Source organism: Sapajus apella, unplaced genomic scaffold (assembly GCF_009761245.1).
Source record: "Sapajus apella isolate SASKATOON/1434 unplaced genomic scaffold, GSC_monkey_1.0 scaffold53, whole genome shotgun sequence".
NCBI classification, from domain to species: domain Eukaryota; kingdom Metazoa; phylum Chordata; class Mammalia; order Primates; family Cebidae; genus Sapajus; species Sapajus apella.
In genome coordinates, this window is record NW_022436993.1 from 7,217,608 (window position 1) to 7,241,780 (window position 24,173).

The 24,173-nt window shown below is 40.1% G+C and overlaps 1 protein-coding gene and 1 pseudogene across 1 annotated transcript in view; both read left to right on the forward strand.

Annotated features, from left to right (window-relative positions):
• The window catches only part of NEBL (nebulette), a 690,461-nt gene that overhangs the window by 24,607 nt on the left and 641,681 nt on the right, over positions 1-24,173 (forward strand). The window lies entirely within an intron of this gene.
• Positions 633-21,251, forward strand: LOC116527218 (annotated as a pseudogene).

Consider the following 24,173-nt stretch of genomic DNA (forward strand, 5'->3'; position numbering starts at 1 on the left):
GCATACCAAGCAAGTGATCAGTTCTGCAGTGGACACCAGCTGGGTGTCCTCTGATTCAATTCTGACCCTGTCTACCTGGAGATAGCACCAAGTCCCACAGATTGAGGGCTCAGTCCCACAAGACTGCCCCCACTGCCCACTTCTGATGTCAATCACAAGCTCCACTTGGCTTTATTTGTGCTTGTGACCCACTGGCTATTAATCAGGGTTCTGATGACCCTCTCCTTGGGTTCTGTAAATCTGCTAGAGTGGTTCACAGAACTCAGGGAGACCCTTATTTAGTTTACTGGTTTATTAGAAAGACTATTACAGGCTGGGCGTGATGGCTTATGCCTATAATCCCAGCACTTTGGGAGGCCGAGACAGGCGGATCACTTGGGGTCTGGAGTTTGAGACAAGCCTGGCCAACATGGTGAAAATATCTATTAAATAAATTAGTATCTACTAAATAAATAAAAATTATCTCTGTGTGGTGGCGTGTGCCTGAGCTATACTCAGGAGGCTGAAGTGAGAGAATCGCTTGAACCCGGGAGGCAGAGATTGCAGTGAGCCGAGATCGTACCACTGTACTCCACCTGGGTGGCAGAGAGAAACTCTGTCTCAAAAACAAAACAAAACAAAAAAGACTATTACAAACGACACTGGTGTGGAGGTGCATAGCGTGAAGAAGGGGTGCAGAGCTTCCATGCCCTCCCCTGCTGCACCCCCTCCAGGAACAGCTGTCCAGAAGTTCTCACTACTGTGTTCTCTTGGGCCTTTTTGGGAGACTTCGCTGGATAGGTATGACTGAAGTGTGGACACCCACGGAGAAATGTGATTAGACACAGAGGGGATGAATAGTGCTAACAGACGGAGTGGGGAAACCCAGCGAGCCCTGTCCTTTCAGGTTCTTCTTGGCCCCTCTGTGCAGCATTCCTTCCTCCTGGGCATGGGGCAGGACCCCTTCTGAAATGGGGGTCTTAGGACCCACAATCAAACAGTGGAGTTCAGAGATGGAAAGGTAGGGGAAGGTGAGAGCATATTTTAAGTTTCTATAGACTGTCTTGGGAGAAAAAGGAGCAGGCAAAAGGAGGCCATGATAAAGGTATCTCTGAGAGAGAGATTCTATTTTCTGATGCCTAAAGCACCCCAACATTCTAACACAGGACTGTCTTTCACCTTCATCACTCTGACGCTGTTCCAAAGCTGCTTCAGGAACCACAGAGGAAAGACCACATACTTTAACAGAAGAGGGGCTTATTGTTTCAGTCACTTAGGAAATAGCAAGGCTCCTGGGAGCGCTGAGCCCTGAACCGTGGATGAAAACCAGTGTACATATTTCATGGTATCACGGGAGTACACTGGATAAGTCATTTGAGAAGGAGCTGGGACATTTGCAAGTGTTATTCCCTTTCTAGAACTTTCTCCCACCACACACCTTTGTCTTGTTGATGCCTATTTGTCCTTTAGGCCTCTCAACAGGGATGCCTGTTCTGGTCTGGCCAATTCTCTCTACTGTAAACTCTTCTAGCCTTGTGTAGTTCTTCTTAGTACTCATTTTATATTTATTTGAGTAATTCTTTATTCTCCGAACTCCATGAGATAAAGGAGAGTGCCGTTATTTATTTGTTTTTTTGACATTATTGTATCATCACCACCTAAAAGCAATGCCTGGCATGGTGATACATATCTGTGATTGATGAATATTTGTTTCATGGAGGAATCCCTGAGTGAATTGAATTTGGTTGGCTACAGGAAGGCCAGTACAAAGATTCATGGCTGCAGCCTCAAGCCCAAATACCAAAGGGGCCAGGCAGCTAAGGTGAATGAGTGAAGCAGACTGTGAGGAACTTGAGTTGCTCTGGGCAACCAGATAGAATGTTCTGGACAGGTGCCTGCTTGGTCGATGTTCTCTTGTTTCTTCTGTGGAGGCGGATTCTTCTTACTCAGGGGTGTAGGCTCGGACTGTGGTAAACTTCAACTACTCCCAGGGAAGATAGGACTTACTGAGCAGAGAAGACTGAGGAAACTAACACTACTCTTCATTTAAGTCTTTCTAGAACCCACAGCAATGGTGACTGAAAGAGGAAATCACGAGGTAAAGTTAGCTTGCAGTGGGTTGAGGACTGAGTGGGAAGTGAGAAGGGAAAGCCAGTGAAGAGACTCCTCTTTTGAGAAGGTTTTTTTTTTTTAAAAGGCAAGAGACCAGAGGAGAAACAGGGTCAGAAGAGAGTTCCAGAAAGATGCAAGGGAGGGGAGGGACGTTCTCTGCCAACGAGGACCCCTTCTTCTGAGAAACTGGGCGAAGGTCCCTAGTTTCTGAGGTGAAAATGGTGAACAGACTGTGAGACGCTGTCGGGAAGCAGGAGGAGGGCCCAGGCTCAGTGAGGGGAGCGCGCGTGGGGGTTGGGCTTTTGCTCTGGGAAGATGTGTGTGGATGTAGTGCTAAACACATCTCCATTTCCACTTTTTATCACAGATTTTATTAACAGCTGCTGCAGAAATGTTATTGGAAAGATAGAGGCACAGCTTCCCTTGCTTTTCCTTCTGGCTTGAAGAGTCACTAGAAGCCTCGGGCACTTCTGAAATCTTGAGTGGAAAGAGCCGTTTGGCAGAGAGGACCTTGCGGGCCCGTGGAAATCAAGAAGCCATTGATTTTCTGTGCAGAATCCTGCACTGACTGAAGCCCTAAGGCCTGTCTCCCAGAGCTTCGCTAGCTGTTCAGTCAGATAATTGTGTCTGAATTGATTCAGAAAATAATAGACCAGCAATAAAGCAGCATAAAATATTATGAAACTACTCCAGAAGTTCAGTAATATCTTTGGGACCTGCTCATAGCCCAAGTTTGTGAATACTTCTGTAGTTAAAAAAATATTTTTACTCTACCAGGCCACTGCAATTCTTTTCCATCAGTGAATTTCACTCTACGGTCTTTTCAGAGCATCTCATAATCAGTCAACAAATCTATTTCAAATGTGTTTGTTACTAAGCAACGGTTGCTAAGAGCTTCTGTAATTAAGATGAAAGTTCCAAGGTAACAATGCCCAAACACAGCACCAGTTTCACCATTTTCTGATAATCCAGGAGTAGGATGTCTAAAAGTGAAAGAAGAATCTACAAGAGCATGGTACCTGAAATTTCTGAAGATACTGGCTGTCCTGTAGCTTATATGAGAGAGGATTTTTTTTTTTTTTTTTTTTTTTTTTTTTTGAGACACAGTCTTGCTCTGTCGTCCAGGCTGGAATGCAATGGCATGATCTCGGCTCACTGCAACCTCCGCCTCCTGGGCTCAAGCAATTATCTGCCTCAGCCTCCTGAGTAGCTGGGATTACAGGCACACACCACCACGCCCGGCTAATTTTTTTGTATTTTCAGTAGAGACGGGATTTCACCATCTTGGCCAGGCTGGTTTTAAACTCCTGACCTTGTGATCCACCCGCCTCGGCCTCCCAAGGTGTTGGGATTACAGGCGTGAGCCACCGCGCCCAGCCATGTTTGTGTTTTATTAATCAGCCAGTCATCTTTTTTCTGGTGTGGCTGAAATGTATATTCCAGACATGAATAGGTAGAGTATGTGTTGGAGGCAGGTTTATACCACATGGCTGTGCTAAGACAGGGCCACGTGTGATGTAAATGATGCTGCCTGGCACGTGCAGCTGTAAGACAGATGAACGGAGTACCCTCTGCATGAAATAAACTTCCTTTGCAGTTATGACTGACCTAGATTAAGTGGCGATGCAGGCCTGTTCTGTACTTTGTTTAACAATGCACAGTTTCTTTTTCTTTTGGAGATTTGTAAAGGAAGACTCAGATGAATTTTTTCCTATTCATGGTGCCTGGCTCATAGCGGGTGATTAACAAATGCTCCTCTTTGCCTTCCCACTCCATTTTGTTCCAGGGGCGAGGAGGGGGTTAGGGTTTCCATGGCGACCTGTTGTTGAATGACCTCCTTTCAGACCTGTTGTTAGATGCCCAATGGGCCCGAGCTGCAGTCCAGAGAGCTGAGCCTCACCTAATGGAGGGCTTTGCTGGTAAATGAAGATTCAGTCAGTCCAAGTCAGCAAGCAATTACTGAGTCACTCTCCAGCTGCCGGAACCCTTGGCATTTCCCTACAGGGTCTGCCTGCAGGTTAGCCTTGTTGTAGGCAGAACGGATGTCAGCCACCAAAGGGTACTGACCAGTAGATCTGGTTCTGTTTTGCTTCCATACCTTCACTTTGGGACGTTCGGCAGGTCATTACCTCCTTGGACTTTAACTTCCTCATCCTTACAGTGTGCACAATAACAGCCCCTTGGCTCATATTGTAGGGTTGGCATAAGAATGAGAGGAGATAGATTGTGTAAAGTGCTGGGAAAAGGTGTGTACATATTCATTTATTCAACAGATATTTACCGGGTGGTTTGTGTCAGGCACTATTTTAGTTTCATAATATAGTTCATATCAGAACAAGTCAATAGATCTATTTAATCCTTTTTAATGGTATTTTAACTTCCTATACTATACGTGTTCTATAATTTATTTAACCCTTCCCCAATTAATGGACATTTAAATAAACTGTGCTTCATTGAACATATGTATACATAGATCTTTGGCAAATGTGGGAATACTTCTTTCAGGGAATCCTGAAAGAGATTTTGGCAAGCCAGAAGGCTTATATATTTCATCTTTTGTTGGCTACTATCAAACACAGCTAAGGGCTATAGTGACCTACCGCCTCAGACAACATGTATGAGAAAACCCATCTTTCCCTATCTTTGCAAATCTCATCTTTCCAATTTTACCAATCTGCTAGATGAAAAGTAATATCTAATGGTTGTGTTATTTTCAGTTTCTTGTTTTATCCACGAGCATTTTTAATTTAATTTTTTTTTTTTTTTTGCCGTTTTTACTTTTTCTGTGGTTAGCCTTTTTATCTACCCCTTTTGTCTGCTTGGAGAGACAGCTTTTTTTTTTTTTTTTTAAATTTGAAGGGGCTTTTTGTTTACTTGAACATGTTTAATACTTTTTCGTTTCATTTTATATACTTTTTTCATTGAGAGGGGAGAGCTTATGTTAAGCACTATTTTGCAGAGGAGATGAGAGACATATGAAGTGAATAGCTAGGTACAGTCACTTGGCCTTATGTGATGGGGCTTGAGTTGGAACCTGGCTCTTCCTAGTCCAATCTAACTGGTTTTTTTGTTTTGTTTTTTTTAATTTTTTTGAGACAGGGTCTCACCCTGTCTTCCAGGCTGGAGTGTAGTGGTGTGATCTCAGCTCATTGCAACCTGCAATTCCTGGGTTCAAGTGATTCTTGTGTCTCAGTCTCCCAAGTAGCTGGGATTACAGGCCTGTGCCACCACTCCTGGCTAATTTTTGTATTTTCAACTGAGACGAGGTTTTGCCATGTTGGCCAGGCTGGTCTTGAACTCCTGACTTTGGGTGATCTGCCTGCTTCAGCCTCCCAAAGTGCTGGGATTACAAGCGCGAGCCACGGCACCTGGCCCCAATCTGGTTTTATTTGGGCAGAGGGGGTTATCTGGGAGGCTCAACTGGCCAGGAGGGATGGCTTACCTTGTAGGCCAATTTGGATGGTTGAATGCAGTACCAGGGAAGCCACTGGGTCAAGGAAAGGGAACGGTGCCCAACACAGGCTTCTTCTAGTACCAGTAGCCACCTAGCCCCATCAGCAGGTATTATCTAACCCTGGGAAAAACTGAAGGTAACTGAGAGCCTGAGGGCCATGACTGTGTCTTTGTTCCTTAGGAGGTGAATACAAAGACAAAGGAGGCGGAGAATGATAGCCCCTTGGCGATGCCACTTTTCTGCTTTCCAAGGGCACAAACAGTGCTGCTGTTGCCTTGCATTACAGAGAACATGTATTCTCAGTAATCAGCAGAGACTTGAAACAAAGATCCTTCTCTCCTCGTTGGAGTGTTCAGTGGTACCTTATTCAAATGATCATCATTTCTTTTTTTCTGATTGAATAATTACCATTCTCCTTTTCTGTGTGAAAGAGTAAACCTGATATAAAGTTTTTCTGAAATGGTCTTGTTTTAAGCTTTTTTTTTTTTTCTTTTCTTATCCTGATCTGGCCTGTGATGTTTTTTGATGGGGCTGAATCCTAGAATAGTAAATCTAGATGTATTTATTTGTTTGTAAAGGCTGGAAGCAAACTTCAGGGCTCTCTGGTTCAAGTCATTTATTGAACATGTAGGGAATCTAAGATCTGGGGAAGTGGGGTGGTTTGCCAAGGCCCTCAGCTATTCCAGATTGAAGACTAGAATTTGGGGTACTCTTCAGCTCTTTTGGGACTTCTGATTGGGCCATTTAATATCTTAATGACATTTGTCTATGTTCTCCTTCCTTTTACCTCAGGATTTCTTACCTTGAAAATGAGTCTGGTTGTACTTATTGCATTGAATTGCTGTGCTAAGTAGCTGAGAAAGCACTTTTCATGTTTTTTTTGAGACAGAGTTTCTCTCTTGTCACCCAGCTGGAATGCAATGGCGCTATCTCTGCTCACTGCAACCTCCACCTCCCAGGTTCAAGCGATTCTCCTGCCTCAGCCTTCTGAGTAGCTGGAATTACAGGCACCCACCACCACACCCAGCTAATTTTTGTATTTTTAGGAGAGACGGGGTTTCTCCATATTGCCCAAACTTGTCTCAAACCCCTGACTTCAAGGGACCCATCCGTCTTGGTCTCCCAAAGTGCGAGCCACTTCACCTGGCCTCACGTTTGAATTTTAACCTCCCTTTGAGCAGGTTTATGAAAGCACTCTTTATCCACACTCATATTATGCATATGTAACATGTGCTTAGTTGACCCTTGTTGAATTAATAAAAGGATACTTGTTATGTATTTCACACTTTAGTCACACACAAACACACACACACACACACACACCCCATACACACACATATAAGTCTCAAATTCACCACTGGGAAAAACTGAAGGTAACTGAGGTTTAAGGTTATATAGTCCAGCAGTCCCCAACCTTTATGGCACCAGGGACCGGTTTTGTGGTTTCCACAGACGTCGGGGAGAGGGGCAGAAGGATGGTTTCAGGATGAAACTGGTGTCACCTCAGATCATCAGGCATTAGTTAGATTCTCATAAGGAGCACACTCTAAATCTCTCGAATGCACAGTTCACAGTAGGGTCCGTGCTCCTGTGAGACTAATGCCACCGCTGATCTGACAGAAGGCAGTAGCAGTACTGCGCGCCACACTGGTCTTCCACCCCGGGGGGTGGGGGCCCCTGATATAGTCATCTCCTGTTTTCAGGCATGGAGTGCTTGAAATGTTAAATCATTTTTCCATGTTTTTAAATAGAGAAAAGGATCCCACAATTTCCCTTAGATGCTCATTTCAATTTTTCATAACCGATGCTGTTGGAAAACTTCTTTGTCTGCTTTAGTCTGTTTCCCAGGTGGCTGTTTCTGACTCCTGTGCTCTCTTGTTTGTTCTGAGTATTCTTTTATACACCCTGAATGGGTAGTTTTGCCATGGACTGAGTGGTAAGGCGATCCGGAACTTCTGGGGTGGTGTCCTGTGGTGCTGTCAGAGTGAGCCAAGCTGGACTCTGCATGGCTGCATTACACAGGTGGCTCGGGCCGTGCTTGTAGAGGCTGGTGCAAGCCAGGGTGAAGTCATAAATATTTCTAGGCTATTTGGTTGGTCTGTCTGGTCATGGTCTCTGAGAAAGGCTGGCATATTTTAAGTCAGATGTCTATGTACTAGGAATACCACCAGGAGTGAAGCTTAGGAATGCTAAGAGAATCATTGTTCCTGCAAGTTTCGCCCTGAATGGGGTCTTTTGTCCTGTTACAGAGTGATTCAAAACCCCTTAATCCTGGCTAGGCTGGAGTTGATGTTTGGATACCAGGGCAGGGCCTGTCTTCTACCAAGAAGTATATGGTATTGTGTAAAGAGAAAGATTTTCTAGAACAGGAGTTCTGCTGAAGGTGTGGGAGGTGGAGTGGGAGAATAATCCTCGATCTCAGGCACCCTATGGGTAGAACCTTGGGACAGGTATTTGCTGTGAACATCTCACATGCTTTGCCTCAGAGACTCATCCAAAGGGATATCATCAATTTTGAGTCAAGGTAAAGGAATGATTGACATACTTTAAATAACACACTCTGAGATTTTCCGACTTTCGTTAAGAATGGGAAGTTTCCCTTTCATTCATTTTATTCCACCTTATTCAAGTCTCTTAGATTTACTTTTTCAACTTTTAATTATCTTTTTTGTGCTTCTCTGTCAATGAATGAGTTTTGATGTCCAAGGGTGGCGTTAAAACAACAACACTTTTGCTTTATTAGTTTTTCATTCTTTCAACCTTTATTTTGATGTAATACTAGACAAACAGAAAAGTTGCAAGAATATCATGAAAAAATCGTGTATACTTTTTTCCAGATTCTCCAAATGGTTACGCTTTGATACATTTGTTTTATCCTTTTTCTCTATATGCCTCTTTTTTCCCCCCTGAAACCACTGAGATAAGTGCAGATAAGATGTCTGGTTGTCCTAAATAATGCACTGTGGATTTCATAAAAGCGAAGGCATTCCCTTACGTAAATACCATGCAACTTTCGAAACTGGGAAATTAACATTTATACTGTCATATTGTCTAATCTACAGACCTTGTTCAGATTTCACTAAATGAAACAATAATGCCATTTTTAGCACAAGAAAGTCCAAGATCATGAAATGTATTGTGTTGTCATGTTCTTTTGGTGTCTTTAATCTGGGACATTTCTTTCTTTTCTTTCACGATAGTGAGATTTTTGAAGGGCATAGGCCAGGTTTTTTTGGTAGAATGCCTCTTGTTTTACATTTGTTTGATGTCTCATAATTAAATTCAGAGTATGCACTATTGGTGGGACTAAAATTGATATTAGATTTTTAAAAATTTTACTCTAAGTTCTGGGATACATTGCAGAACATGCAGGTTTGTTACATAGGTATGCATGTGCCGCAGTGGTTTGCTGCATCTATCAACCCATTATCTAGGTGTTAAGCCTGGAATGCATTAGATATTTGTCCTAATGCTCTCCCTCCCCTTGCCCCCCACACCCCTGACAGAACCCCCATGAGTGATGTTCCCCTCTCTGTGTTCTCATTGTAATTGACACTAGTTTTAAATGGATATTAGATTTTAATTAGTATTGATTTATTCAAGTTGAAGAAAACTATTTTTTTCATTGTATGATTTTACTTTACCTTAAATGTCTTGTTATTCTATATGTAAATCTAGTAAGTAGTGTATGAAATAAGAACAAATCATTTATGGGTGTTTGCTTTAAATGATGGTTGATAAATTTAGGCTGGACAAACTAAATTCCCATTAATCCATTCAGTTTATAACTTAATCACATCTTCTTAAACATTTAAAATTGTATTTGTAAATAAATATGTCTAATCTTTTTAATCACTTTAAATGCCTGGTAAAGCAGGCCTGAAGACCTTAGCAAACACTTTCCTAAGCACTTGAATAATTCCTGCGAATTAAAAATTAAACTTATAAATACAGTAGATTTCTCATTCTCCTGAACATTCTCATATTATTTGAAAACACTCATATTTTCACCACTTAATCACATCTAAGATCAATTCAAATCTGGCACATTTTCAAAGATGTCAGATTCTCAAACATTCTTTACGCTTTATTCTTATTATTGTTATTTTTTTGAGACAGAGTCTCGCTCTGCAGACCAGGCTGAAGTGTAGTGGAGCAATCTCAGCTCACTGCAGCCCTCTGCTTCCCGGGTTCAAGTGAGTATTGTGTCTCCAGAGTAGCTGGGATTATGGGCGTGCCTGCCACCATGCCTGGGTAATTTTTGTATATTTTTCGTAGAGAGGGGGTTGCACCATGTTGGCCAGGCTGGTCTTGAACTCCTGGCCTCAAGTGATCTGCCCATCTCAGCCTCCCAAAGTGCTGGGATTACAGGTGTGAGCCACGGGCGCCCGGCCACAGTCCATACACTTTAATCCCTAATGTACGAAGATTATTCTGAGCTTCACACAAAGTTATTATTACTATGGCTTTCATTTACTTCGGCATTTCTATATTTAATTCCATGCCTTCCCAGGTTTGCCAAGAGAAATGTGCACTGTGGAAAGCAGGTCTATTATGGGAGTTGAGTTGAGGTTACCATGCTAATAGATGCAACATGTGCTAATATGTGCCTCTTATACAATTGTTTATCTGGCAGAGATTTGAGGTTGAGGAACCATATGTCCACATTCTTTTTGAACTACAGATAAATTCATTTTATCATTACTATGACAACATGAGGCTAAGCCTCATGGAATTGCTATGACAACAGATAGCAGTCCACACTCTTCAGATGTGATGGATTTTCAACCTTGGCCTCCTGGGTTGATATTCTTATGTTCTTCTTTTCTCTGATTTTAGTGGATGTAGGACATCCTCATCGAAACTGCAGCTGATTTCCTGTTCTCCTTGATTACATTCTGCATTTCTTTAGCTCTTGGCAGCATTATATCATCATTTTATTCTGCTGATCGGATTTTACGTTTTCTTTCAAAACCTTTGGCCACAACTCTAAAGCTTCATGTTAATGAAAATGCCCTTTTCTGATTTCTTCATGTTACTTTGAATTATAGGCTTTAGAGCTTGACTTAGATTCCCAGAAAAAGTTCCGCTAGTGCTCTGTTACATGATTATGAAAATTCCTAGGCCAGCCGTGACTCTTAACATCTAAGAGCTCTGTGTATGTGTTGTAACTAGAGATGACTGAGTGTGTTCTCTTTTAAATTTTGTTGTTGAATTACTTTCAAACAGATTTGAGGGCTAAATTACAAATGAACAAATACAATCAAAGCAGGAATAGATCACTATCCATGAAGTCATGGATCGTGGCTATTTATTATGATGTGCTGTTTACTTTTGGTAATTTAATTTAATTTTGATTACTTAGATTGTCTGGAACAATGGTAATCACTTTAGTTTGGTACCAAAAGTACATGTTTTGGAATCAGCTGAACTTGGGTTCAAATTGCAGTTGTGCAGTTTTTTAGCTGCGTGACCTTGGGCAAGTTACCGAACCTCTCAGAGCCTGCTGTGGGTAGCACCTACCTTTCAGTGTTGTCATGAGGATTAGGCTGACTTTGGAACACATAACATAGCACCTGGAGTATAATTTTTTATAATGTTCAGTATTCTCATTTCCCATCTTTGTTGTGTTTCTGTCCTCATCCACTGCCTCTGCTGTGCCTCATCTCTCCCGATGACGTCTTATTGAACCCTGACCCCTCTTTTGGTTTCCCTATTAGCCATGCATTGCGTATATTCACTATATATTTCTTCTGCCTTGTAATCTACCTTGTAATCATGGAAGAAGCATAGTGGACAGTTCAGTTATGATAAAGATTTCTTCTCTCTGTCTCCTGGGAGAGCCCCTCAGTTGTACCTTCTGGGCTTCTTTGTGTTGAGCTCAGTGGGAAACCATAGGCCATCAGCCCTGTCCACCTCAGAGGCCATTCCTTGGATGCATTCATTTCTCCTTGCTCTTGGAAATTTCCAGCGGAACATGCACACATTTTGCAGTGTTTATGGTGAGTTGGGACAGTGCTGTCAGTTGTCCCCATAATATAAGACAGTTTTGATTTCTACTGTTTTCAGAAGCCAGGTTCATGCTCCCTCCTACCTTGTTCTTTAGGGTTATAGATATCATTACCCTTTAGGAGGAGGACTTGGCAAAAAGGAGCTGACCACTGACCATTAGAAATCTCAATACCTACTATCCCCAGTATGCTGGGCTACTTTCCACTTCCAGTTCCTCCCTGCCTCCCTGCCTCCTTCCCTCCCTGCCTCCCTCCCTCCCTCCTTCCTTTCCTTCCCTCCTTCCCTCCTTCCCTCCCTCCCTCCCTCCCTTCCTTCGTTCCTTCCTTCCCTCCTTCCTTCCTTCCTGTGAGGTAGAAAGTAAAGAGAAAGGTGAGAGGGAACTTGGAAGGCTGAAACAGGACAGGGATACAGAAGGAGAGGTGGAGAAGCTCCAAAGACAAGTTCACCTCTCTCCTGCTTTTGCTGACTGTGAGAATTCTTGTTGGTGGGTGATGAGGGTGAGGGTCTGAAATAAGAAGTAAAAAGGGCTGGACGTGGTGGCCCATGCCTGTAATCTCAGCACTTTGGGAGGCTGAGGCGGGAGGATTGCTTGAACAATCTTGTTTGAGGCTATAGTGAGCTGTGATGGTGACACTGTACTCCAGGCTTGGCAGCAGAGGGAGACCCTGTCTTTAAACAACAACAAAAAAGTAGTAAGGACAGCAGTCCTCAGATTTCAATAGTCACGGGTCATATTTGGGGCTTTCTTAAAAGTGGAGATTTTGGAAATGTATTACTAGAGAATTGGATCCAGCAAGTGTGGAGTGGATCGAGGAACCTGGATTGTATCAGTCTCACTAGGTGATCTTAGTGCAGATGCCTCGAGGACCAAACTTGTGGAAAGTTTGGGTTGGAGTGTCTTCCACTGGGCTAGTAGGCAAGTCTACACCCAATCCAGAATGTGATCCTGTGGCTTCTGTGAGGTTTTGGACTCCCTGGCTGAACTGCTGAAGGTGTTTGAATCAAAGAAGGGCTTCCTCTCTTTGAGAAATGTGTTTAATTAAGCCAGGTGAAGCTCTTCAAGGCCCAGAAAGTTCTGCCTCAGGTAAAAGCTGCCTTTTTCTTCCTTGCCTCTTAGCTAATTTCTGACTCCCTCTCTCGTCCAGGCCAGGTTTGGGGAGGAAGAACTGGGTTTCCAGCTGCAGGGAGCCAAAGAAAGTAGGGTGACTGCTGAAAATAGGACTTTCGGTGCTGAGGCCGGGACAGTCCCACACACACTGGGGCGGTGAGTCCCCTCCTTATGCAGAAGAAGCCCGTGTGATGTAGACCTATTACCAACTCTACTCAGCTACAAAAAGGCTGTGCCATGATGGCTCAGGCCAGGGGAATCACTCACGGAGTATGTTTGGCATACCCATTGGAACTGTTTCTTGTTTCTTTAGTGGAAAAGCTCTTTTCAGTTTAGTTTCTTTGGCTTGTTCTCCGTAGTTGCAGGAGGTTGATTGCAGGTAGCCTCACCTGGCCTGAGAAGTAACTCCTCAGTGCTGCCTGTTTGTCCAATGTTAAGATGTCAAGAATCATTGCCAGATGTTGTTGCATTTTTTTTTTTTTTAAATCTCCACTGAGGCTATAACTAGGATGTGAGTTCACTGAGACTAGAGAAATTAGATCTTCAATAGCCCTTTGGAGGATATGGATGGGGAAGTACCACACAAAGGAGTTAAGGGGGGACGTGCTGTCCTGTCGGCATTGGCCCTGTGGCCTCACCTCACCCAGTGGCTTTACTATAGCCTAGAGAAATTGTACTATATTCTTACTGAATTCAGTTTGGAAGAGGAAAATGTGTTTTCTTGAATGAGGAATGTCCCCAAGGTGGAGTTCAGGCTGTTTTGCTCTCAGCTTGAGCTCTGGGATAAAATAGGGCCTGTTATGGACAAAGCTCTGTTTGAACTAAAATGACTCACAAGAGGTGTCCAGAGGAAATGAATGAGTGTACTGGAACCGGGACAAGAGTTGCCCTTGATGGAGGGTGGAGTGGGTGAATAATCAAGCGGAATAATCCCATTTCTGGCTTCTAAAAAAGGTCTAAAATATTAAGTGTGTGTGATGTGTGTATATAGATAACAGATTTTGAAAGGAATTCCTAAGAGGAATTCTGAAAACTGTTTTAAGCGCAGCAGCATTGCAGAGTAGCGTACCTTCCAGGTGAAAAGAGAACAATGTTCTTATGGATGAATGACTCCTGATGTTTGTCAGAACCCAGTAATCACCCAAGACATGACTTGATCCCAGAAGATTTCCTCATCTAATTATATTGTGCATATGCTAATATTAAAAGTAATTCGCAATTGCCAAACACACATTAATTGATGGTATAGTTGTAGGAAGGAAAATGTTTGTTCTAGAAGCTTTCTAACTGGATGGCCATCACTTTTGAATGGAAATGTGTCCAAATCTGGAGAATTAGGAATGTAAAATGGTGCAGCTACTTTGGAAAATAGCCTAACATTTCCTCAAAATTTAAACATAGAATTACCATATGATCCAGTAATTCTACTTCTTGGTGTATATCCAAGATAATTGAAAACGTGTGTTCATACAAATGCTTGTACATGAATTTTCATGGAAGCGTTATGCTTAACAGCTAAAAAGTGGAAACAACCCAAACGTCCACCAATTGTTGAGTAGATAAACAAAGTGTGTTGCTACAATGGAACACCATTCACCCCTTAAAAGGAGTGATGCACTGATACAGGCTGTTAACATAACCTGATGAATCTTGAAAACATTAAGCTAGATAATGACCACATATGATATGGTTCCATTTATATGAAATGTGCAGGACAGGCAAATCCATAGAAACAGGAAGTAGATTAGCAGTTACCAGAGTGGTTCTTGGGGAAAAGGGATAATGGGGAGTGATTACTAATGAGTACTGAGTTTCTTTTTGGGGTGATGAAAATGTTCTGGATTTATACAATGGTTATGATGGCATAAATTTGAGAATATACGAAAACTGAATTATATATTTAAAAAACAAATTTTATGGTATTATAATTACATGTCATTGTAAATATATGCGTACATATGCGAAAATCAAAAAGAAAGCTGTATCTGCCCTTCTGGAGAAATCCGGAAGCAAAGTCAGCATTGACCATTCCAAAAACACAACAGCAGGAAATTTTACCGATTTCATTTTGGGCACCCAAGGGCACTGGGACCCAGCTCCTTGCCGAATGAACTTCATTTTCTTAGTTTTTTTTTCTCCTTATTTCCTTTCCCAAATGTTGTAGTTGGAGGAGACAACTAGTTCAGTGGGGAGAAAAAAGTTACTGCTTCTGTTTCAATCTTGAAGTCAGTGTTCCATATCATGACCTGTCATACACACCAGAGGTTCTACTTGGATTCCAAAACAATAACATATGGAAATGTTGTCTCTCTCCACGTTGCCTTTATTGGTTTTCTGCTGTTCTGTGCTTTTCTCCAACTGGTCTGTTTTTTGGTTTGGTTTTGTTACTTCTGTTTATTTATTTATTTGTACAGAGAAAATTATCACAGTGAGCAGAGTACACGCCCACTGAAACTCAGCTGTGGAGGATACGACATGGTCATTATTTCGATCTGGTTTTGGCATTAGGGCAATGAGGCCCTAAGAATGAGTTAGAAAGTAGTATTCTGCTTTTATTCTCTGAAAGAGATTGTAGAGAGTTGGTATAATTTCTTCCTTAAATGTGTGATAGACTTCAACGGTGAACTAATCTAGGCCTTGTGCTTTTCTGTTTTCAAAGATTGTTAATGATTGATTCAGTTTCTTGAACAGATATGGGCCTCTTCAGACTATTTCCTCTCAGGTGAGTATTGGCAGATTGTGTCTTGCAAAGAATTGGTCCATTTCATCTTGGTTAATAAATGTGTGAGCATAGAATTGCTCATAGTATTCTTTTATTATCCTTTTAATATCTATGGCATCTGTAATAATGACCCTTCTTTCATTTTTGACATTAGTAACCTGTGTTCTCTCTCTTTTCGTTTTTTAGCCTGGCTAGAGGCTTATTGATTTTATTGATCTTTTCAAAGGACCAGTTTTTGGTTTCATTGACTTTTTTTTTTTTTCCTTTATGGAGTCCCTGCTTTTCAATTTTATTGTTTTCTGCTCTAATATTTATTATTTCTTTTTTTTTTGTCCTGCTGACTTTGTATTTAACTGGCTCTTCTTTTTCCAGTTTCCTAAAGTGGAAAGTTAGATTGTTGATTTTCAATCTTTTTTCTTTTATAATACCTGCATTCAATGTTATAAATTTCCTTCAGATCACTGATTTTGTGCCATTCCACAATTTTTGACAAGTTGTATTTACATTTTCATTCAGTTCAAAATATTTTATAATTTACCTTGAGATTTATTCTTTGAATCATGTGTTATTTAGCAGTGTGTTATTTAATTCTCGATATATTTGTTTGCTATCTTTTTGTTATTGACTTCTAGTTAGATTTTATTGTGATTTGAGAGAGGACATTGGATGATTTCTATTCTTTTAAATTTGTAGAGGTATTTAATGTGATCTGTCTTGGTGAATGTTTCATGTGGGTTTGAAAAGAGTATGTATTCTGCTGTTGCTAGATAAAGTAGTCTATACATGTCAATGATATGCTGTTGATTGATGGTGGTGTTGAATTCAACTACGTCCTTACTGATTTTCTGCCTGCTGGATTTGGCCAGTACAGATAGAGGGGTGTTGAAATTTCCAGCTAGAGTAAATCTATTTGTTTCTACTTGTTTCTTTGTTTTATTAGTTTTTGCTTTGTGTAGTTTGATACTCTGTTGTTAGGTGCATACATGTTAAAGATTGTTATATCATCTTGGAGTATTGACCCCTTTATTATTATGTAATGACTTTCTTTGTCCCAATTGACTTTCCCTATTTTGAAGTCTGCTCTGTTTTGAAATGAACATAGCTACTCCTGCTTTCTTTTGATTAACGTTATGATGATATCTTTTTCTCCATTTATGTACTTAAAATTTATATATGACCTTATATTTAAAGTGGGTTTCTTGTAGGCAACATATAGTTAGGTCATGTTTTTTTTTATTCATTCAGAAAATTTCTTTCAGTTTATGTATTTAGATCACTGATGTTCAAAGTGATTATTGATATAATTGGATTAATATCTGCCATATTTATTACTATTTTAAATTTTTTGCCCTTGTTATTTTTATTTCTCTGTCTTACACTCTTTCTAACTTTTATTTAATTGAGCATTTTATATGATTCTATTTTCTCTTCTTTCTTAGCATATCAGTTATACTGCTTTTTAAAATCTTCTTTTTTAGTGGTTACCCTGCAGTTTGCAATATACAGGTAATCCACATCCTCTTTCAAATAGCACTATGCCATTTCATGGGTAGTACAAGTATCTTATAATAAAATAATTCTAATTCTTCTAATTCCTTCCTTTCATTCCTTTTTGTCATCCATTTCACTAATACAAAGGCATATATGAATGTGTGTGTACATGGATCTCTATATACACATATATACATACATAAAATATCCCTATCTAAGCATACCTAATTGAATACATGGTTTCTATTATTATTTTGAACAAACTTCTGTAAGGTCAATTAAGAATAAGAAGCCAGGCATGGTGGCACATGCCTGTAGTCCTAGCTACTTAAGATGCTAAGGTGGGAGGATGGCTTGAGCCCAAGAGTTTGATGCCAGAGCCTGGGCAATATAGCAAGACCCCATTTCTAAAACAAACAAACAAACAAACAAAAGAAACAAAAAAAACTAAACAAGTTTTAAAAATTTTACCTCTATTTATGGCTTTTTTGATGTACTTTCTTTTTGTAGATCCAAGTTCCTGACCTTCATCATTTTTTCTTTAAAGAGCTTCTTTTAATATTTCTTGCAAGGCAGTGTATTGGCAACAAATGTCTTCAATTTTTGTTTGTCTGAGAAAGTTGCTATTTCTTCTTCACTTTTGAAGGATAATTTAGCAGGGTACAGAATTCTAGAGTGGCCACTTCCGAACTGCTTACATGTGGAACCACACACTGGAAGTTGTGCACCTGTTGTTGTTCCTGAAACTTTGTTGTTTCTAGTTAATATGCATGTGGCTTATATGATATTTAGCTCTTAGCCCACAGACAACGTTAAACCCTGAGTGTCTTTTTTTCATGCTGTTCATTGAAGTTGGAGATTCAAGAGAGTTTGAGGATCATCTTTTCTGTTTTTTTTTTTCAATATTATATTTTTATGCTTTGAGTATGTTTTCACTTTTGTCACACTTTTAAAAAATGTGTTTTAACAATTATGGGATAAGTTGAGATTTGGAAAAGGTGTTGATGATGTTCTTTTGTTCTTCTTCCCTTTTTTGCTTTTGTTCTCTTGTCCTTTCCATTCTGACACCCAATTCTTTTCTAGACACCCATTTCTTTTATATCTTTAGTAATTGAGGAACCGAATTGTGGATTTTTAAGCTCTGAATGTTTATGGATTCTTCGTTGTCCTGTGTGTTATCTCTTTAGACTAAATTTTATCTGATACACTAATCAAGGTTATGTGGCTCAGTGTGTCATTCCTTCTATATCACATTTGTACATGAGAATTTGAAACACTCTTGGGGGTGTGTGTGATACTTTTGGTCTATGGAGCCTCTTCTCCTTATTTACATTTAGGTGAACTGACTCAATGCACAAAATCTCACTGTAACTACTGTAATCTGTAAGATTATTATATAATCTTGTTTATAACAGTTTTTTTGTTGCTTCAAGAGGAAGAAAATGTAGCTTATCTATGGTCTTCAAACATTCGTGGTGCCTTACTATTTGAGGGAAGAGAGAACACAAATGATATTGGTGTTGCTCTTTTTTAAGAACTTAAAAAAATTTACTCTTTATGTTTCCTTTGAATTTGGTTATAATGAAATGAGTATGTGCTGGGCACCATAAGAGTGGAGTCTAATCCTAACTGAGTCATTAACTTCCTTTATATAAAAATTTCTATGCCAAAGTATTTTAGTATGCATTCCTAACAAAAAAGTACTTAATTGTATGTGTGAACACCTATAACATAAATATTGCAAACCATTAATAATAATTTCTTAATTGCTTTTAACATAGTTCACGCTCACATTTTATTGCTTATCTCTTTCAATTGCAAACTGCAAAGTTTTTTGTTTTGTTTTGTTTTAGTAGTTGCTCAAATTAAGAGCCAAATGAAGTACATTTATTGAATTGGCAGCTTTGTCTCTTAAATTTTCTAAATTTATAACAGTCCCCTTCTACTCCTTTCCCCCTTTTTAATTCCCTTTATTTGTTGGAGACAGCAGGTTTTTACCCCCAGCATGTCCCACATTCTGGGAGGGGCTGATTGCTTTCTTGTAGTGTCATTTAACTTGTCCCTTTATCCCCATATTTCATATAAACTCGTAGATCAACAGGCCTGATTATATTCTGGCTCAAATTTTTTTTTTTTTTTTCTGGCAAGATCACCTTATAGCTGATGCTATGTACTTTCTAATGCAGCTCATTAGGAGAGACATAGTATCTGTTTGTCCCAACTTTAGTGAGTTAAGACTGGTCTGAAGATTTAGCTGTATACCTGGCCCATCATTTATAAGGTTACTCAGCAACCACGCATTATTTTAAGTAATGATTTTTGCAGTGATCTTTTCTAGAAGTCATTAAATGAAATTTTTTGAAATTCCACCGTTCTTTCTGCATTTATTAGTTGAAATTCTTTAATAGGGATCAATTTTTCATCATACTTATTTGGTATCCTGAAATATAGTGAGAAAAGAAAAAGAAAGATCCATTCTTCATTCTTTTCTGTTATTGATGAATTTTCTGAATAATGAGTTGGATCCCTGGCAGCCTCCGTTAGTTCTCTATTTTTTGGGGAACAGGGAAAGGAATGGAAGGAACGTCTTATCAACTCACAAACCCATGGTGCATTTGGGTATATTTCCCATGGTGCATTTGGGTATATTTGAATCAGTTGCAGTCATGCTTTTTGGTATTCTTATTGTCCCATCTTTGGCCAGTGGAGACTTCTAATTGGCTTGTGTGTCTCTTTGACACTTAATCTGAGCCATTAATTGTGGGCAGCAGTTTCCTCCTCTGTAAATAATTGGGTTAGTTGGTCTTTATCATTCCTTTTAGTTGTATCTTCACTCCCAGAAAAAAAGATGCTACAAGCTAATATTCTATGACTAAATCTCTTATCCTGAAAATCTGCTATTTAAATTTTTCCCCTCTTTAGAGTCCACACACTGGGTGAACGAATGCATTTGAAAATGTAAAATTCTTTTGTTTCTCTCTCTCTCTGTCTGACCTTTTAGCTCCTAGTTCTGTGACACTGGCTTGAGAGGGGTCCACACTCTAAGCTCAGTATCTAGGTAGAAAACCAAACAAAGCAAACAATATAAACATTTCTATACTCCAGGCTGTGATGAGGCTTACCAAAGAAGTCCCTGATTTTGAAGATGGATTGGTTTTGAAACATAACCGTCAGTGTAGTTGTTATTATTCCAAATACAGTATTTTTCTTCCCTTCTATGGGGGGTAGCAGGCATAAAAAACGGACAGCTGCACTTCATCCCGTAGGCCTGGGAAGGCAGAATGGAGAGTGGAGAAGGGCCTCAGGCCTCCCAGGGAGCTGGTCAGGGGAGACCAGAAGGCTGCAAAGCTGGCCAACGTTTGCCAGGTGGCTGCAGAGAGTCAGCTTCAGTCCCTACAAGCCATCCATCCAGGCAGCTCCTGAACCAGATCCAGGCAACTGGGCCAAGTCCCCAAGGCTGTCTTTGGGACCAGAAGGTATAACCAAAGGGAAGCATAGATTTAAATTCCAGGGCATAAAAGAAAAGTTCAGGGCACCTAAGAAGGTGTTGAAAATGACTTTCTTGTCAATATCTGAAGGACACTGTCTTATACCAAACCATATACAATAAAATTTTAAATGAGCCTGTGTTCTGTTTCTATCCATGCTCTGTGGAGCACATGTGACTTCAAAGGCAGCTCTGTAGGGTGCAGGGAGGAAGGAGTGCACTTTTATTTCTCATTTTGGCACAAATCCATCAAACTATTTTTGATGGCTAGGAAACAAAACTTACATTCGCTCTAAATTCATTGCATTTGCCAGATCCACCTTTGTTTTTTCTACAGTGATGGTTTCTACTTCTTCAACCTTTGCATTCCTCCTACTTTGAGGCTTTATTTAGCAGGAAAAAGGCAAGAATGATGCTAGATGATTTCAAGGGAAGCCTTAAATAGCCCAGTTCATTAAGCAGTTCTCTCTGCAACTTCCCATTTCTTCTCCCCCAACCCCCAACTTAAAACAGTTGTTTGTAAGACTTTTAAACCTGAAACATCCCTTTCATAGGAGTCATGATGTAAAAAGGAGCTCCTGGTTTCATTTCAATGTGATGGGACCCCTTGGTGATGAGCAAATATAGCTTCAACCTAATGCATGTGCACAGTGGCTATGTGTGTGTGTCAATGCAATTCTGTCTCTTCTTTTCTGCCACAGAACTGTTCCTTATGGCTTGTTTTTGAGATATTTCCTTCCTGATCTGTCTTTGTACTGCCTTGCCCTGTCACCCCTCAACACTACACTTCAGGGAGACTGATGCAGGCTGTGCTGTTTTAATTTCTTTTTTCTTTTTTAGGGATGCGGTTTTGCTCTGCTTCACAGGCTGGAGTACGGTCTTGTGATCATAGGTCACTGCAGCCTCAGACTCCTGGGCTCAAACATCCTCCTGCTCCGTCTCCTGAGTAGTGGGGACTACAGGTGTATGCCACCATGCCTGGCTAATTTTTAAAACATATATTTTTGGTAGAGATGGGGTCTTGCTATGTTGCCCAGACTGGTCTCAAAGTCCTGGTCTTCAAGCAGTCCTCCCACCTCCGCCTCCCAAAGTGCTTGGATTCCAGATACGACCAACTGTACTCAGCCTTGTTTTTATTTCTTTTGGACTGTTTATTTCTGATCATTTTTATTGCTCTTTTCCAGACTCTACATTCCCCATCCTCTTTGAAACTTTGAATCCTGATGTGGTTGGGTGGTAGGTTCTGCCCAACTTGTTAAAGAGTGATTCTAATGAGCTGGAAGTGGTTGGTCTCATTGTGTTAGGGTCTTTTGACAGCTCAGGGAGAAACTGCCACTCTATGAGCATTTATCACTTCTCCTAAGGAAAAAAGATCCAGGCCTGATTATAATGGGTCAGCAAGTGGAGGAGAAGATATTATTAGCTTTGATGTCTTTGATATGGGACTTCTTTTCATTCCTGCATTAATAACTCATCACTCATTGATCTTTTCCCTAATATTCATTAGTGGTGTTGCCTTAAATTATAAAGAACAGTAAGACAGTATTATCAATATGTTCTATCAATATGCTAAAAGCTTTATCTCCTTTTACTCCTTCATTTTTAATCCAAATAGGACCTTCCCTGAATGATTGGATTATGAGTACAATGAATCTATGTTGGTCTAGTATGCAATATTATGATTGAAAAGCATTTCTCAATAGCCAAGTAGATAAGGAATTCTATGAAATTCTACAAATACCAAGAGGTATTTCAGTCATTTATGAATATTGTCTACCTTCTGTATGCATAAAATGTCATAGATTGGTGCTAGTGAACACACACATGTATTGCCGATAAGGACTGGCCTCAAAGAACTTACTGGTACAGTCTAGAAGAGAAAAAATTTTTAAAAAAGAGCTTACCTGAAATATTTACTAAATAACATAAGAAAACTTAAACCCAAATGTTAGATTGGTTGTAGATAGATATATACAACCAACTGTAAATTATATATATCTATTTATAAATGTATATAATTATATATGTTGAAGATTTTATGTATATATTGGTTGGAGATTTTATATATATATATATGTGTATTCTGATGATATGTGATCATCAGAATTCAGAGAAGAGCAACTATAGATTGATAAAGTTGGAGATGCCAGCATGAAGGACAAGGAAGAATTTGGATAATTTGGATAGAAGGTAGCAAGGCAGGGAGAAGAAGAGTTCCAAGCATGGGAAATAACAATGGTAAATTCAGAAAGAAGGACTAAGTGGTGGGGATTTACGGAAGGCCAGGATGACTTGAGCTCAGGGCTCTCGTGACATGAAAGACTTAGTGAGCTTTTTGATAATATCTTCAGTGTATAAATAAAGTTGATGATAAAGAACTCTAAGAATATGCAGTTCTCTGTACAGATATGAAGTAAGTAGCAATTATCCTCAAATTATATTGTTACCGGGTTAAGTAGTTTAGTCCATTTGCAAAAATTGAAAGAAAATTATGAAATCTAAAGTACTTGTATTTGCAAATATACTGGAGTGCCCCCAAATGACACAAAGCACAGATTTGACTTTGTGCAGAGTAAGATCTAGAACAGGGAGAATCTTGGCAGTTGCTGTATTTTTAATAGTTGCATGGATTTAATATAAAGATATCCTTTGATGTCGACCTCAAAGGGATAGTATATGTGACTCTCCAGGCCATGTGTAGAAGGCAGTCTTCATTGTCCAGGGCAAGTGTTAAGCATTGATAAAATCCCACTGATATGAGATATTTAAAAAAAAAAATTCTGGCTGGTTGTTAGAAACAGCCAAAATGATTTTATTGAGTATCTTCTATGCCCCCAGCAGCCTATGAGAAAATATATGAGACCCTTGATTCTTGATCCTACAGAACTTATTAGGAAGATGAGAGTATTCACTTGAGGAAAATTAGGAAATAAAGACATATACAAGGTGGGAATACTTGAAGGGGGTATAAACTGATGTCTTTGCTGCTGTTCTTTCTCTCATTTCCCTTTTCCATAGGATATTTATCTATCGTATTTTCAACTGCTCTCTCTACTGGTAACTCAAATAGATATCTGTTCTGGATTCCCTACCCACACACTGAACATTTTTGCACCATCCTAAACTTCAGATTTCCAAACCCAAACTCTGTCTCTCCCAACCAGATTAAGTCTCATTTCCTTTTCTGGCTTTTATAGTACCCTTGCTCTAATCACCCAGGCTCAAAATCATTGACTATTTCTGCAATTTGTATGTCTTTATATTTATCACTTGCCATGGACACTTATTCTGGATTGTCAGTAGATCAAGAGAATAGAGAGATTTTTAATCAAGTGAACCCAAGTATGCAAACCAAGTATGGAGGAGAGAAGGAAATGAAGTGATACTCTTGGGTCTCTTTCTTGGAAGACACAGACGGTAGAGTTTTGACTTACTGGCATTGAGATAGATGTGTTTCAGGGCAAGATATACAATGGGAGAAATCTTGGCCAGGTGCCATGGCTCACGCCTGTCATTCCAGCACTCTGGAGGCTGAGGTGGGCGGATCACCTGAGGTCAGTAGTTCGAGACCAGCCTGGCCAATGTGGTGAAACCCCGTGTCTATGAAAAACACAAAAGTCAGCCAGGCATGGTGGTGGGCGCCTGTAATCCCAGCTACTTGGCAGGCTGAGACAGGAGAATTGTTTGAACACGGGAGGTGGAGGTTGCGGTGAGCCAAGATGGCGCCACTGCATTCCAGCCTGGGTGATAGAGAGAGACTCTAGTTCAAAACAACAACAAAACTGGGAGAAATCCCCAGATTCCTTGG